Genomic DNA, 16324 nt, shown 5'->3' with positions numbered 1-16324 from the left:
CACACCATTCAGCATTTTACTTAGGGATTTTGGAGGGAGGGGTCTCATAAATATGAAGAGAAGAAGGATGGGACTGAGGACTGGGGATTTTTTTGCCAGCTGGAGAGGCCTCGACCAGCATTTCTCCTCTTCTCTCACACGCTCTTTTCTTTAGCACTCTCATAGCAAATATTCTTTGTTTGTAGTCTAAATCACCCTTAATAATTGGACTGGGAGAACATGGGCTGGCTGGTAGTGCAGAACAGCTGGTTCCCTGAGAGGAGAGATTGCTTCTTCCGTGAGCTTTCATTCTTTTTCTTGTACACATCATTCTTATATCCAGCTCCCTGCCCCTAATAGGATCTTTGGCACATCAAGGAAGCTGAAAGACATTCCTGTGGGATTGTCCTTGAAGCTTTATATAACTTGTGCCCCACTGGCTTTGATGTTTCTCCCAAAATGCTGACATGATCTCCTTCTCTCTGCTCCTTCCTCATCCCCCTCCTTGCCTTTAAGACTAAATTACTCTCTAGGTATGCTGCTATAGGAGGCACAACCACCGGTCCCATTTTCCCCAGTTGATGAACAATCTGGGCCATGTAAAGCCCAGCTCAGAAGTTTAGTTTAAATAAGCCCTTATGCTTAGTACATGGATGGCCAGTTCAGGGAAAGGGGGGAACATGCATATCCCTCCATCTGATGTGACCTATTCTTCAATAGTATGCATATTTCTAGGCATGGGCACAAACCAGCTCATGAACTAAAGTTCGTGATGAATTTTGGTCAATTCGTGGTTCGCAAAGCAATGTTCGTGGAAGGGCAACCAGAACAAATGTTTCATGAACTTTGGTGCTGTTCGTGGCGGTTTGTGGCAGTTTGTGAATGGGTACATTTCCAAACAGACTGTCTCCACTCAATTAAACCATTTACAAAACTCCAAGGCAGTGGGGGGGACACGGAATTCTCCAACCTTGGAAACACCAGCAGGAGTCCTTCAAAGCTTAACAAGCACTGCTAGCTGCCAATAGCAGAGTTCCCATTCTACTTTATGGGATCAGAAAGCTCAGCTCAGCTCCACATCCTTTTGTTTGCTGGCAGTTAGACAGAGAGGCAAGGAACTTGTTAAAAGCTGACTCTCAGAGCACATTCATTTATTCCCTCTTGAATGTGAACTCCTCTTGCTGAGGTTTTGGGTGTTAGGTAGACTCAGGGCTATCTGAGCCACCCTATCTCTCGGCTCATGAAGGGCCTTGGCTGAGTAAGGACAAACAGTTTGATTGTGATTCCTCTGGGGTTTGGGTGTTATGTGGACTCAGGGACCTTTGCAATCTTGTCTCTCTGCTCATGACGAATGGTGGGGCTAAGTAACTGGATGGCTTGGCTAAATGAGGACCCATATTTTATACCTTCCTGATTGTGAACTAGTCTTCCTGCTGGGGTTTGGGTGTTGGTGGACTCAGGACTCTTTGCCATCCTGTCTCTCTATTCATGCTGAGTGGTGGGGCTTAGCTACTGGGTGCCTTGATTGAGTGAGGACCCACATTTTGATTGTGATTCCTCTGGGGTTTGGGTGTTAGGTGAATTCGGGGCTCTTTGCCACCCTGTCTCTCTGCTCACACTGAGTGGGGTGGCTTAGCGACTGGGTGCCTTGGCTGAGTGAGGACACATGTTTGATTGTGATTCCTCTGGGGTTTGGGTGTTAGATGGGCTCAGGGATCTTTGCCACCCTGTCTCTATGCTCAAACCAAGCAGCAGGGCTCAGCTACTGGGTGCCGTGGCTGAGTGAGGACCACTGCTACACCCACAGGAGGTTAGCCAAAGGCTTGCCCTCTCCTGCCTTTGGAGGAGAGGTCTCCAGCCACCTCATCCACCTCCACTTTCAGAGGGGGCTGGAGATGGCCCACAGCAAGAGGTAAGCACAGAAAGAGAGACAAGATGGCACTGGGCCCCAGCCTGCTTTCCATCACTGAGCACCATGAACCCCATTAGACTCTTGTGTACCCTAACCCAACATGGAATACATCTGTTGAATTTATTCCCGCTTTATCTCCCCCTATGTATCTTACATTTTTGGTTCCTGATCTATGCCCTCCCCTGCATGCCTGAAAAGGAGGGGGAAATAAGATGTCCCCCACTTGTGACATTTCTATTTGCTAACAGTATTAATTTTGCTTTCAGCAAGAATGTCTGTTTGCTCTTATAGTTCCTTCTTGCCTTCCCACACTGTCTTGGAGGTGTTATGCCCAGTTGTTTTGACTTGACCCAGACATTCTCAGTTTAAGGAGTTCTGATGGAAGTCCACTGGCTGCCCTTGAAATCATGCACTTTGGCCTAGAAAATGGTACCAAATCCTGTTTTTAAAAAGCACAATATCTTCTGACACATATGCAATGTTATTCCAGTATAAATAAGACAGTTCCAGAATACAGAGGCCTAACCAAAAGTGAATGCTGTCTCTTGGAACTGTATGTACTTTGGCTTGAAGCTCTTTCTCAGCTTTCTCCCATTAGCTGCCAGCCACGAGTTGCAAAAAGCCACAAAAGAATCCCAACCTCCCTGAATCTGTATCAATCACTTACCTATTACTCTCTTCACCAGCGAATGGTGCTGGTACAGATATATGCCGAAGCAGCACCAGTGACAAACTTCTCAGTAAGTGACAATTTGTTTGTAAAGAGTCTAAGCATAAATCTAAGGATTCAGATTTTAAAAGTAAAACCCATGGATCCTCAAAAATACTTGGATATACATATTATGCCGTGATCTACCACAATTCAGAAGCCAGGATGACTAAAGGCAATCTTCACATTCAGAGGCAGTAAAGTCCTGAATAACAGTGCTAGAAGGCAATATCGGGGGAAGGCCTTGGGCTTTATGCTCTCTTTCTTGGCCCTCCAGGATGTGGAATAGGCAGACCACTGGTCTGATCCAGTAAGGGTCTTCTTACATTCTTAGTTCAGAACAAGAAGAGTGAATGTGTAGCCCACCAATTTGTTTACAATATGTGACTACATAAGATTTTGAAGAGCAAGAGCAGGAAAGGTTTGTACTTGGAACAGCCAGGGGGCTGGGGAGCAATGCAAGGGGCAAGTTACCCAGGGTTGGGCCTGGAGATATTCCAGAATTACTACTGATTTTCAGACTACAGAAATCAGTACCCCTGGATAAAATAGATGCTTTGGATGGTGGACTCTATGGCATTGTATCCTGAGGTCCCCACTCCCTAAACCCCACGCCCAAATCTCCAAGAGTTTCCCAACCGGGAGTTGGCTATCCTGCCAGGGACTCAGGACTCCTATTGTCACAGGACAGTTTCAGGTCAGGAAAATGGTAGCTCGGAGGAGAGAGGCTAAACCCACTTCTCTACAAATACCATTGTCCTAATACAAACAGGAGCCCTCATGCATGGGAACTGAGGAGAACCTGCAGCTTACATCTGGCTGTTCTACAGGGTGAAGACCCAAGCTGTGTACTCCATAATGTGTGAATATCAGCATATACTTTTCTAAGTAGTGCACTTCCAGAGATCACAGCCATCTGGACTTGGTTGAAATAGCTATGGTTATGAAGCATGTGTAATTCAGTGGCTATCTACTGTCAAGCAACTGGATGATTATGAAGCAGAAAACACCACAGAGAGAGAGATTAAATAACATAGTCACTGTTCTGTTCAATCACTGCCAAAGTACATGAGACAATTGCATTAACACACCAAATAGCCATGCAACAGGGTCTGCGTCTCAGCAGAAAGCTGCCCCTTCCCAACACAAAGGTCAGATCTTCCTTCCTCATCCTGCCCAACTGGGACCTCTGTGGTTATGTATACTAGAAACACATGACTCAGGCTGTTTCCACATGGGTCCCCTTCCCCAATGGAGAGCCACCTGGCCCTGCATTTAACAGGAACTTCCACTCCTCCCAGGGCTTTATTCTTCAACAGAACAAAAGAAAATCTCTTTTGAACTGGCTCACAGGAGGAAATGTGTGGCGGCTGCAGATACAATGTCCAAGTTAGTGTTGCCAGCTCTGGGTTGGGAAACTACTGGAGATTTGGCTGTAAAGCCTGGGGTGGGTGTGGTCTGAAGATGGAAGGGTATAATGCCATAGATTCCAAATTTCAAAGCAGCCAGGGGAACAGATGTCTGTCATCCACAGATCAGTTCTAATTCCAGAAGATCACCAGGCCATACCTGGATGCTAGCAACACTAGACTCCACCCATTACCAAAATGGAGAGTTAGGGCAAAGCTCTGCCTTCAAAAATTACAGTGCTAAGGTCTGAATTTCCCCCTATAACCTTTCAAGGGATTTTCCCACTGTCTCAGGCCCTTTATGTACTAACATCTAACTTCAGATTTGTGTACCTGCCATATCTGGTGTATTTATGTATTTATTCTGCAGTTACAATAAAAACCACATTTTTTTCTTAATTGGGGTGGGAACATCACTTGTGATATGTGGAGGGTAGCATCCAAAGGTTTTTAAAATTTACACAATTGTCGTATTGTAACTACACAGTAGTATTCAACAAATATCTTCCATTTAAATCCTCATGGTTCAGGTTTTGCACATGCTTTTTAGTATTAGTTTGTTGAATGAAAGGGAACACAAAGAAACGCGGGCAAAAGGAGAAAATCCACTCTTGAAACTGACCAGGCTTTTTTTGAAACTTATAAGCAACTGTGAAGCCCCCTTTACCATATTGCCATGCACTAGGAGATTCTCTGCTGTGTTATCAGCCTGTACTGACATAGCTTGCCCAGGAGTCACAGACAAGGTTGCAGAGAGTAACCAAAGTCCAGCCCAAAAGTCAGGGGTTCCAGAGAGCAAGTTTACCAAAATCCAGTCTAGGGTCAAGGAGTTCCAGGCAGCTAGTCCAAGTCCAATCTGAGGTTCCAGAAAAGCTGGTTGTCAAGGCCAGTTCAATGTTGCAGAGAACCAGCAAGGTTAGTTACTCAGTAACAAAGTGTGCTTTTTACTTCCACAAACTGCTGCTTCTCCCAGTTGAATTTATACCCAAGTCTTAATGAGCTAAACTCCCAGCCAATTCCTTGGCAGTCATCCTGAAACTACTCATTCGTCTCTTCAATTGACAGCTGATGACAGGCTTGCTCTTCTCCTTTCTTGCAACTCTAAGCATATCTGACAGCATTGGCACTGCAAGTGCATGGATGAGTTAGGTGGGCTGGGAGTGGCTGCTGAAGACTTGTTACTGCTTCAGATCTACAAGGTGTGACTCCTGATCAGCTAGTAACCTGATCTCTTGTTGTTCTGCTTCTAGCTCAGAGCCAGCTGCAGCCAGCTATTCAATTACCGGCTCAGGGCTTGCAGGTAACTCTTTGTCTGAAAAATCTGAGCCATCACTCAGAACAGACTGACGACACAGCCACTGTGAAAAAGAGTCACACACTCAGACAGTCATTCGCATGCTGGGAGGTGGTGGTGGGGTGCTGGCAACCCTTTTGGGAGAAAGAGTCCATCCTTAGCAGGATTCCCTCCCCTGGTGAATGGGTTGAAGGCATTGGAGGTGAAAGTGAATGCCTTGGAAGGAACAGGAAGCACAATAGACCTTGGGCAGGGACAGAAAGCCAGGCAGAGTTGGGGGCAATGCAGCTTGAGGGAGATACAGTGTGGTCTGAAACAGCGAGGCTCTTCTTATGTTCTTACTTTATGTTCTTTTGTAACACTTGGGGATTGAATAGGGATTGAATCAGATCCTCATACACCTGAAACCAGCCATATTTGAAACCTGGATCTGGATGTAAAACTACTAGGTGAGAATAGCTCCAACTCCAGGATCACTGAGGCTTAATAGAGTCATTTTCAGGAATATAACTTTCATAATCCTATGAAAATAAATATATTGATATCTGTTGTTTCTGAGAAAGGTTTGAAATGAATTTAACAATCCAGAGTCACATCAAAAAATAATTTAGAGTATTTTTGTTCATTCAGTTGTTTGTGTAGGTTTTGTTAAGTTTTTCTATGTATTCATATAACAGTATCTATATATTTTCTGTTTAGGTCCTTTTTTGTATCTTGAATGTATCGTGGCACAAGCTTTTGCAGCCAAAGGCCTGCTTTATCAGACACACAAAGCAGACATAAGTTATTTAACAGCTATCTATGTATATTGATACTGGCTAAACCAGGCCCACTTTAAAGGTGGGGAACCTGCAAGAACTTGCAGGGATATCTCACTTTACCTGTATCTCCTCCCCATACTATTTCCTTTTTACCTCCACCAGGCAGCCCCATATCCTCACCTTTCCCTGCTTCCTTCTCTCCTTCCCACCCACTCACCAATCTACCCTTCTTCTGTCCCCACATCTTCAGTTACATTTATTATTTATTTACGTCATTTATATCCTACCTAGCTCCACAATGGGGACCCAAAACAGTTTACACTGCCCCTCCATTTTATCCTCACAATAACTCAGTGAACTTCCACAGCAAAGTGGGGATTTGGAACCTGGCCCTCCCATATCCTAGTGAATATAACATTAGCTGAGCCACACTACAATCCAACAAAAAGTACTAAGTACATGGCTCCGGAGTAGTACATAATTTTTTTAATATCATTATAGATTTATTTCACAGTACTGACACCAAACATTAACTACTAAGTGAGAAATCAGTTAGAGATATTCATATATCATAAGGTATCAGTTCAAATAATCTTATATATATTATTCTCCTAACGCGTTGGCCATTTCCAGGTCTCCCATTGGCTTTGCTGTGCGCTCCATCAGCCATTGGCCCATCAACTGCCACTCAAGAGTAATCATATGACATTGGCTGGGTGCTGGGTCCGCTCCTCTTCCCCACCCACTGCCACTGTTCCCAGTCAGAATAACTGCCAAAATGGCTGTCTCTCCTGACGAAGACACTTCTCCTGTTTGGCTCCTGTAGGACTAACTTTTCCCTCAGTGGCTGTTGCTAGGCAACCAAACTTGGTTCTGTCAGTAAAAAGACAAAGGAATGAAGCCCTTTCCAGGCCTTTGTGGGGGACTCATTAGAGCCCGTCCTGACTAGGGTTGCCAGCTCTAGGTTGGGAAATTCCTGGAGATTTTGTGCTGAAGTCTACGGAAGCTAGGGCTTGGGGAGGGGAGAGGCCTCAGCTGAATAGACTGCCATAGAGTCCATCCTCCAAAGCAGTTATTTTCTCCAGGAGGAGAGAGAGATCTGTTGTCTGGAGTTCAGTTGTGATACCAGGCGATACCACAGCCAGAGTGGTGTAGCAGTTAGCACTTCAGAGCAGGGTCTCCCAGACCCAGGTTCTTGCTGTGGAAGCTGAGTGGGTGATTTCAGACCAGTCACAGACTTTTAGCCTAACTTACCTCACAGGGTTATTGTGCATATCAAAAGGGGAAGAGGAGAATGATGTAGAAGAAGAGAAGAAGAAGAGATTGGGTTTATACCCCGCCCTTCACTTGGAGTCTCAGAGCGGCTTACAAACTCTTTTCCCTTCCCCTCCCCACAACAGACACCCTGTGAGGTAGGTGGGGCTGAGACCTCTTTCAAGAACTACCCTTTCAAGGACAGCTCTGACAGAACTATGGCTTGTCCAAGGTCATCCAGCAGCTGCAAGGGGAGGAGTGGGGAATCAAACCCAGTTCTCCCAGATTAGAATCCACACACTTAACCACTACACCAGACTGGCTCTCAGTTTGTAAGCTGCTTTGGTCCCCACTGCAGTGAAAGATTGTACTTTTCCTCCTGGGGAACCACTGGTGCCAATATCCAGGTGAGAGCTGAAGATCACTCAGAATTACAACTGCTCCCCAGATGGCAGAGATCAGTTCTCCTGCAGAAAATGGTGGACTCTGTGTCCTTATGCCCTGCTGAGATGGCCCCCCCATGACTGCCAGTGTGATGTAGCAGTCAGGGTTTCAGAGCAAGGTAGAGGATGCGGAGGGGGGGAGATGGAAAGCTGAAGTCAGAGGGGCAGATTAAGGTAGGTTGATGATTGGCTGGGAAGGAGATAGGGTTGCCAACTCCAGGTTGGGAAATTCCTGGAGATTTGAGGGATGGAGCCTGGAGAAGGTGGGGTTTAAGGAGGGGTGGGACCTCAGACAGGTACATCAGGGTTTGAACCTGAGTCACCAAGATCCTAGTACAACACTCTCATCACTATTCTCCTTCTACCCTGCTTGCTGCAGCTTCCGTACTTTCAGATCCTCATGGATGCATTAGAGAGATTTGAACTGATAGGAATACATAGCAGTAAGGGGTCAAGGGGTATTCTCCCTTTCCCTGGAGTTCCACAGAACGTTGTTCTGAGTAATAATCTGGTCTTTTCAACCATTTCCCTCCATTCACTGAATAGCTTTTAGAAAATGACATCTCTTTAGATACTTAGAGGAGGAGGTGGAGGGCGAGTGCCTGGACCTCTGCCTCCAGCTGCTCTACAAGTAGGGTGCAAAGCAGCTTACATCGTTCTCCTCTCCTCCATTTATTTTCACAACAACCCTATGAGGAAGGCTCTCACAGTTCCACAGGGCCGTGAAAATGGAGCTTTTCCAGCAGGCCTTCCAATAACCTCTGGGCTGACCTAGAGCTGAAGCTTTCCAGAGCAGTAGTACAGTTGACAGCATGTGAACGCACTTTACTCAGAGAACAGCCATCGATAATAATGGCTTTAAATTGTATTATGCAGTGTTTTAGATATTTTTGTATTGAATATATATTGTTTTACTGGTTTTATGTGAGCCGCCCTGAGCCTGCTTTGGCAGGGAGGGTGGGGTAAAAATTGAAATAATAAATAAATAAATAAATGCATGTCCCTGTCTCAGAACTAGAGAGCAAATGCGAGTGATTTTAGACCTTGTCTGAAGATAATGGGTTGGATTCAGCCATTCTGTCCACTAATGGAAGGGTCTTCTGTCAGTAGAATGAAAGAGTGGTATTGAATTCGTATTGAAACCCACTGCCCCACATGAACTGTTGCTCCTGGGAGATAGGGGGCCCTCAGTAACAACGAGAGGGGTGAATTGGGGGTCTGCCATGAAAGAGGGAACTGGTGAAAATCACATAGCCCTTCCACTAGCAAAAAAATGTCTGGATCCAACCCAGTAATTAATGAGATATATTCTTATGGGGTTGCCAGAGGTATATAGATGGGCAGTGTGGTCAGTGAGTTCCTTGTGTAAGACAATATGTTGCATTTTGTCATGATGCACATGGATGCAGATCATAGCCTGCTTGCAAATTTAAGCAATGGACTTTCTTAAGTGAGCAGGCCATACCAGTTGTTCAAACAACTTTGGCTGTTCCATAATGTCCTTGGGCTGTACTTGGGAACGTTGTTCAAAAAACAGGGAACATAACAACCCAGTGCAGATCTTTCAGCACTGGCTACCCATTTGTTTCCAGGCTCAAATAAAAATGCTGGTTCTTACTGTATTGTAAGAAGAAGAAGAGGAGGAGGAGGAGGAAGAGGAGTTGGATTTATACCCTGCCCTTATCTAAGACTTTAAAATATTGTTTCCTTTTAAGGATTGTATATTTTGAGCAAGAAATAAAAACCATGGCAGGATATTCATTTTAATCATTGCAATTCTCCCCATGAGGGATAATTGTGCTTCCATTTTGTCAAATCCTTTTTAATATCTATAAGCAGCTTCTTATAGTTGTCATCCATTATGGAGCTACATCTATTAGTTATAACTATTCCTAAATATTTATAATTTTTTTTTGTACCTCTATAGAAGAAATTTCTTGGAGCTGCTGTATCTGGGTTTTAGTACAGTTTTTAGTCAATATGCTTGTCTTTTTGAGATTAATTTTCAAACCTGCCACTTGTCCATAATCTTGAATTTTACTAAGAAGATGGGTAATGGAAGTTAGTGGATCTTCTAAAATAAAAACCAGATCATCCGCAAATGCTTGGAGCTTAAATTCTTCCCCTTTTACTTTTAGTCCTCTTATCTGATCATCTTCTCTTACCAAATCACTGAGAATTTCCAAAGTAAAAATAAACAATAAGGGGGAAAGGGGACATCCTTGCCTAGTCCCTTTCTGTATTTCAATTTTGTGAGTAAGATCTCCATTCACTTGTATCTTTGCTGTTGGTTTATTATATATAGCACTAATCATCATAACGAACTCAATACCACAATCCCATATAGTCAATTTTTGTAATAGAAATTTCCAATTTATGTTGTCGAAGGCCTTTTCAGCATCAACAAATAATAATGCCATTTGTTTTTCAGGATGTATCTCGTAGTATTCCAACACATTAATAATTGTTCATACATTATTTTTAATTTGTCTTTTAGGCAAGAACCCTGCTTGATCTTGATGTACCACTTGAATCAACACTCTTTTAAGTCTAGTTGCTAATATGTTTTCAAATATTTTATAATCTGCATTCAGCAGAGAGATGGGTCGATAATTTCTGGTTTCCTTTTCTTCTGTTTCTTGTGTATCAAGGTAATCAAAGCATGATTCCAAGAATCTGGAGTTTTACCTTTTTGAACTACATTTTGAATTACTGATTTTAATGGCAAGATTATCTGTTCTTCGAACACATCATAGGCTTTTGGTGGAAGTCCGCCGGGCCCCAGTGCTTTCTTATTTTTTAGTTTTTTAATGGATTCATTTATCTCAAAGATTGTAATTGGATCATTTAGTATTGCTTTCAGTATTTCATTTAAAAATTGTATTCCATTTTTTAATATAATCTCTTATCAGCTGTTTATTTTGGCTACTTTGTTGATATAGTTTCTTATAAAAACTTTCTGTAATAATCTTCAAGTCCTGCAGGGTATATTTTACTTTTTTCTGTAACTAGTTCAGCTAACTGTCTAAGACAAAATACTTGAAGCAAACAAAATTCATGGATGGCTAAAAGTGCTTGAGTGCTTGAATAATTTGCAAACTCAGCAAAAAAGCATAGTGATATCATAGCTACCATTATTAGGGTTGCCAGGTCCCTTCCTTCTGTTGGTGGGAGAATGGAGCATTCCATCCTAGATCTTCTGGCACATGCCACGATGACATCACCTGGAAGTGACATCATCACACTAGGCATGTCACCAGGGGGGTGCTCTAGCATTTGTCTAGAAACTCTATGGTACCATAGAGGTTTTTTGGGCCAAGTGCTAGAGTGTCCCCCTGGTGACGTGCCTGGTGCAATGACATCATCTCTGGGTGATGTCATCACATCAGGCACATTGGCAGAATCCCAGCATTTTGGGAGCAGGGCTCCCCCCAACAGATGGATCCAGGCCAGTGGATCGGGGGGCCCTAAAGCGGGCATACACCCACCCCCAGCAGGGGAATGGCAAGCTTACCTGTTATATTATCTTTAAGACATAGGGTACTTGAAGAACCATTGCCTCCCATATTGTCCAGCTGCCAGTAAATCTGCCTCATGGGCCCTGCTCTCTGTGCCTCCACCTTCAGAAGTGAGGTGGGTGATGAGGACTTCTGGTTTATGGCGACGCGCAGGCAGACGCATCTCCCAGACCTCTGGGGATGCAATCTGTACACCAGTGTGTAGGAGGGGTCGTGACGGGTCGCGACCCCCCCCCGGAGCCTTGGTGAAAGGCTCCTAGCCAGGGAGTTTTTTAGGGGCGACCTCTTCACCGGCACGATGCCGGAGAATTGAGGTGCTCCTCCGTCCCGACGGTCCTGCTGCTGAGTGTCCACATGGACTTAGTGCCACTGACCAGGACAAGTGTGGGAGATCAAGTGAAAGAAATGATTGCCGAGCAAGGTTGGATGGCTGACAACGAACAGTGAGTCAGGTAGAAGTGAACATGAGAAGTTAAAAAGAAAGCTACCCCCCCTTACAAAGCAGTAAAAAGCGAGCGAGGGAGGGGCCACTCCCAAGCGCATAAACAAAATATGGAATAAAGAGGGGGGAGTGGAAGAGCAAGCATTTAAATCTGTTTTAAGAGACTTACCAGAGCACAGCTAAGTGTAAGGGTGAATTTCAGAGACTTTGGCAACTTTTAAAGAAAGTAAACAATCAAAAATGATGGCGGGGAAGAAACCAGACAAAGACAAACTTGTGAAAGTTAAACTAGTGGGCAGTCCTCGAACGGAAGAGACCACTGAGCTTTCCAAAATGTTGGCAGATTCCTTGCACCCTCTGCTGGACGAGAAGACTAATATCAAGCAACGATTGTCAACAATAGGTCAGAGCTTGGCCTCACAGCAGCTACAATTGACTAAATCCTTAAAAGCAATGGAGCAAATGGCTGAGAAGGTGAAGGAAAGGGATGCTGATACTTAAAAAGTTAAGAAAAATGTGCAAAAGCTGGAAATGAAACAGGCAACGGGAGAAACACAACTTTTATAGTTACAAATGGAAAAAGCAAATCTGGTCCTACGGTTTCTTTTCTTTCTTTTTTTCCAGTCAATTTTTTTCCCCATAACCGACGACATACATATACGGATTCCACTTCATTACATTTAACTTCGCTCCGGACAGATAAACCCACATAAGGACATCTATACTTTTTTCTCTAACCATTTATAAAATTTCACCCAAATGTTCTTAAAATTGTCATCCTCTTTCTCTTGCATCCTCATTGTCAGGTTATCCAATTCCGCTATATCTGTAATTTTGACTATGTAATCCTTCATGGTCCTACGGTTTCAAGGGGTCCAGGAATCGAAAGGAGAGAATCTGAAGCAACTGCTGAGTGAAGCTATAGCCCCAATGACTGATTGGAAAGCGGAATATCTTCACAGCGAGATGGATGTAGTCTACAGGTCCTATTCCTCATATATTAAGAAGAATAATCTGCCAGGGGAAATAATAGTAAGATTCTTGAAGAGACATGTGAGAGAGCACCATTTTTGAGAAGGAACCTAGTGAAACACCCTTGAAAATCGGGGACAAAAATATCAGGATTTTAAAAGACATTCCATTTGATATAAGAAAGAAGAGAAAGAAATATAAAGAATTAATCCTTTTTCTACAAACAAATAGTATTGGATATAGACGGTTAATTCCAGAATGCATCATTTTCAAACTCCAGGATAAAAAAGAAAAGATTGACTCTGTTCTTAAAGCACGGGGTTTTTTGAGAGCACAGCTGGGGGAACCAGCTGAGGACAAGAAGGAAGAAGAAGAAAGCAAATCTGATGGCGCATTGGACTCGGTGTCTTCTGACGAGGACTCTCCCTCTGAAAAGGGGGTGGTTGCCCCCAAAACTTCATATAAATTGAGGATTAGAAAAGCTAAAACAAAATAAAGGCTGAAGGACTGAATTGTGCCTGAAAATTTTACAAAAATTGTGGGATGCTCTGGGGGTTTCATTAAACAGATATAATGATGAAAAACTTATACAACTTAGCATAACTGACCATGTTCAATGCATTATCAGCATGTTAGATTAACATTGATATAAGCGGTTGTAATGATATCTTATTCTTGGGTTTTTAGTTATTAGTGGGTAGGTATCTTTTCTTTTTCCTTAGATGTAGTTCCCCTTTCCCTTTTTTCGGTTATTGTTTGTAGTGTTGAAAAAAATAAAAAAACTCCCCCTAGGGGGATTATAAAAAAAGAAGAAGTGAAGTGGGTGGCAATCAGAAACCCAGCTTTTCAGTTGTAGCACTTCACTTATGACATGCCCTTCCCCTTGAGGCTCGCCTCGCACCTACGTTGCTTTCTTTTAGGTGCCAGGCCAGACTTTTAAGGGTTTGTCTTTTAAAACTATTTCAGTCTGGAAACTGTTATTTTAAGGTGTCAGTGGTCTGTTTTAATGCTGGGCTGGGTTTTAATTAACATCTTTTAATGTTTGGTTTTTTATTTTGTAAGCTGCCTCAGGCAGGTTCTGACAGAGGCAGCACATATTTTTTTCTAAATCTAAATAATAAATAGATGTTTCACAATTATACATAAAAGAAGTGTATAAAAAAGGACTGCATCCTAGTAGTATTGGGTATGCAATGTCATACGATAAGAATAATTATTTATTAATAGAAACTCAGTTTTTAACTGCAAAAAGTAGGTCCCTCACCATAACAAAAGAGATTTTATCTGAGGCTGTCCACCCCCATTTTCAGAGTTAGAACAACAGAGTCTTTCCCAGGGAGACTCACAATGGGAACAAGAATGTAGGAGTCATCTCGCACCCAAGTCCTTAGGTCCATTCACCCAGTTCCTGCTAGCTAGGTACTGGAATTAATGGGAGCTGAATCCCTAGCTACACAACATTAGTTGATGTTGGCTTATACGCCTTATAGTGTTTGCAAACAGACCAGAGACCAGGCAGATAATTTGCAGCCTGTTGGAGAGAATCCATTCAGTGGTGACGTGATCTGAGCAATAGAGAAGGCAAAGGTCCTCCTGGCTGTTCTGAGCTGGGTCACATATACTCAAAATATCTGGAGTGTGTCCCTTTGATTGACCCCTTTATTATCCTTCCAATGCCATCTGTGCTCTGTAGACTCCCCACCCTGCTCTGTCTGTCTCCTGTTGGCTTCTATGGTGATTGCATTCTTGGACCTCGAACAAATCCTCTGACTCATACAGTTTTTGTTTAATCCAGTCACTGGTCAGTTCCTGGCTCCCTTGTCTGTATGTGGCAGAGGTTGTCCACACACAATGTGCGTGCACACAAACAGTCAAACAGATGCTGTCATCTCCTCATGTTCCTGGTGAGTCATCATACAGTTTATATGAACATATATAGAATTTTGTTGAAGACTGTTTGTTTTGTTCTTTAATGTAGTATCTCCCTCAAATGTAAATCCTCTGATGAAATCCTACTTTTTTGGAAGAAGAGGGATCTATATTGTTTATGAGCAACCCCCCTGGCCTCAGTTTGGAATTGGACCTAGCTAAACATATTCCTCAAAACTTGTTTGCTTTTTTCCAGACCATGTTATAGTTCAGTTTGGATGCTGTTATATTCTCAGTGATGTCATACGTGATGTGACTGAGTCAGAATTTCTCCGTTCACCCTTTGTGAGCTCCTGACCCTCTTTACTCTGCTGCGGCTGCTGTAGTAGCTGCTGTTACAAAAGCAGTCAGAGAGGCCTCTCCTTGCCCACACCCTTCCTCTCTGGTGCTTGAGATGCTGCCTAGGGAGGAATTCTACTCTGGCTGAGATTACAGTGCAAAAGAAGAATCCTAAACAGTATTGCACCCTTTGAAGTCAATGGGCTTAGACAGGTATAACTTTCTTTAGGATTGCACTGACAGTGTCATGGTCACCCAATGGGTGTATGCCAAAAACAAGTGAGGTCCCAAGTTTATCATCTGCCTACACATCTTCCTTCCTTCCTTCTTCCATTCCTTCTTCCCTCCCTCTGTTTCTTTGAATCCTGACTCTGCCATAGAAGCTTGCTGGGTGACCCTGGGCCAATCACATACTACCTCACAGGGCTGTTGTGAGGGTAAAATGGAGGAAAGGAGAATAATATAAACTGCTCTGGGTCCCCATTGGAAAGAAAGGCAGGGTATAAATGAAGTATCCATCCCCAAGCACAATCCTAAGCAAACCTTTAGTTTTCAGTTTTCTGGTTCTTCCTCCTCATAATTAATTCATTTTTCTCAGGTTTTGTTCGGAAAAATCTTGAAAAAATCATTTTTAATGACAGTTCTCCAAGAGAAAGTAGAATAGTGGCACACCCATGGGAGCTTTGCAACTCTCACTCGATCATTCCTGAGAATGGTCTGGACTATCTGTTGCCACTATGATGTATGTGAGCTGTGTACTCTGGCCCATAGCTATGGTGGGGCATCCCGGGGCCATGCCCTCTTAATTTGTAGCCAAGCCCCACAAAATTCTCTCTTAGAAAACTTTTTCCCATATCAATTCCACCATGCTGCACCATGCTTCACCATGCTGTGCCCTGCCTCCAGCCAGCCAGTCCTGCATCACCTTCAACAGCTGTGCCCAGGATGCCCGTGATTAGCTGATGTAGCTTCCCTTTCCCCAAACATGTGTGGACATGTCCCCTCCCTGGACTCCTGCACGTGGGTCAATGAGCATTAAGAAAGCGCCTGCAGTGCAACCTCACCCTTGAGCAGGAAACGGAGGCTGCTGGGAGTGAATGCAGTGCTGTGGCCCAGGTTCCTGCTGGCAGAGGAGAAGCAGCCACATCTGGCCCATTCCTGCCTCGGCATCGCTGCCTCCTCCTTGTTCTCCAGCTGAGCATGTCTTTCCCTCACTCTGCTGCCGCATCAGTCAAAGTGGTGCAGCTGAGGGAGTTCACCCAGTGGCCAGGTGGCTAACTTGGCAGAAAGGCGCAGCATGAAAGAAGATGCAGGAGGGCAGGCAGGTGGAGAGGTCACAACAAAGGTGCTGCTCACAGTCCATCCTGATGCTTGCGACTGGCCTCAGGACAATCCTTGATCCAGGCTATGAATGTTTTCTTAA

Source organism: Gekko japonicus, unplaced genomic scaffold (genome assembly GCF_001447785.1).
Source record: "Gekko japonicus isolate JY-2015 unplaced genomic scaffold, Gekko_japonicus_V1.1 scaffold228, whole genome shotgun sequence".
Classification (NCBI taxonomy): Eukaryota; Metazoa; Chordata; class Lepidosauria; order Squamata; family Gekkonidae; genus Gekko; species Gekko japonicus.
The sequence above is the reverse complement of the archived record's forward strand: the minus strand, read 5'-3'. Positions refer to the sequence as shown.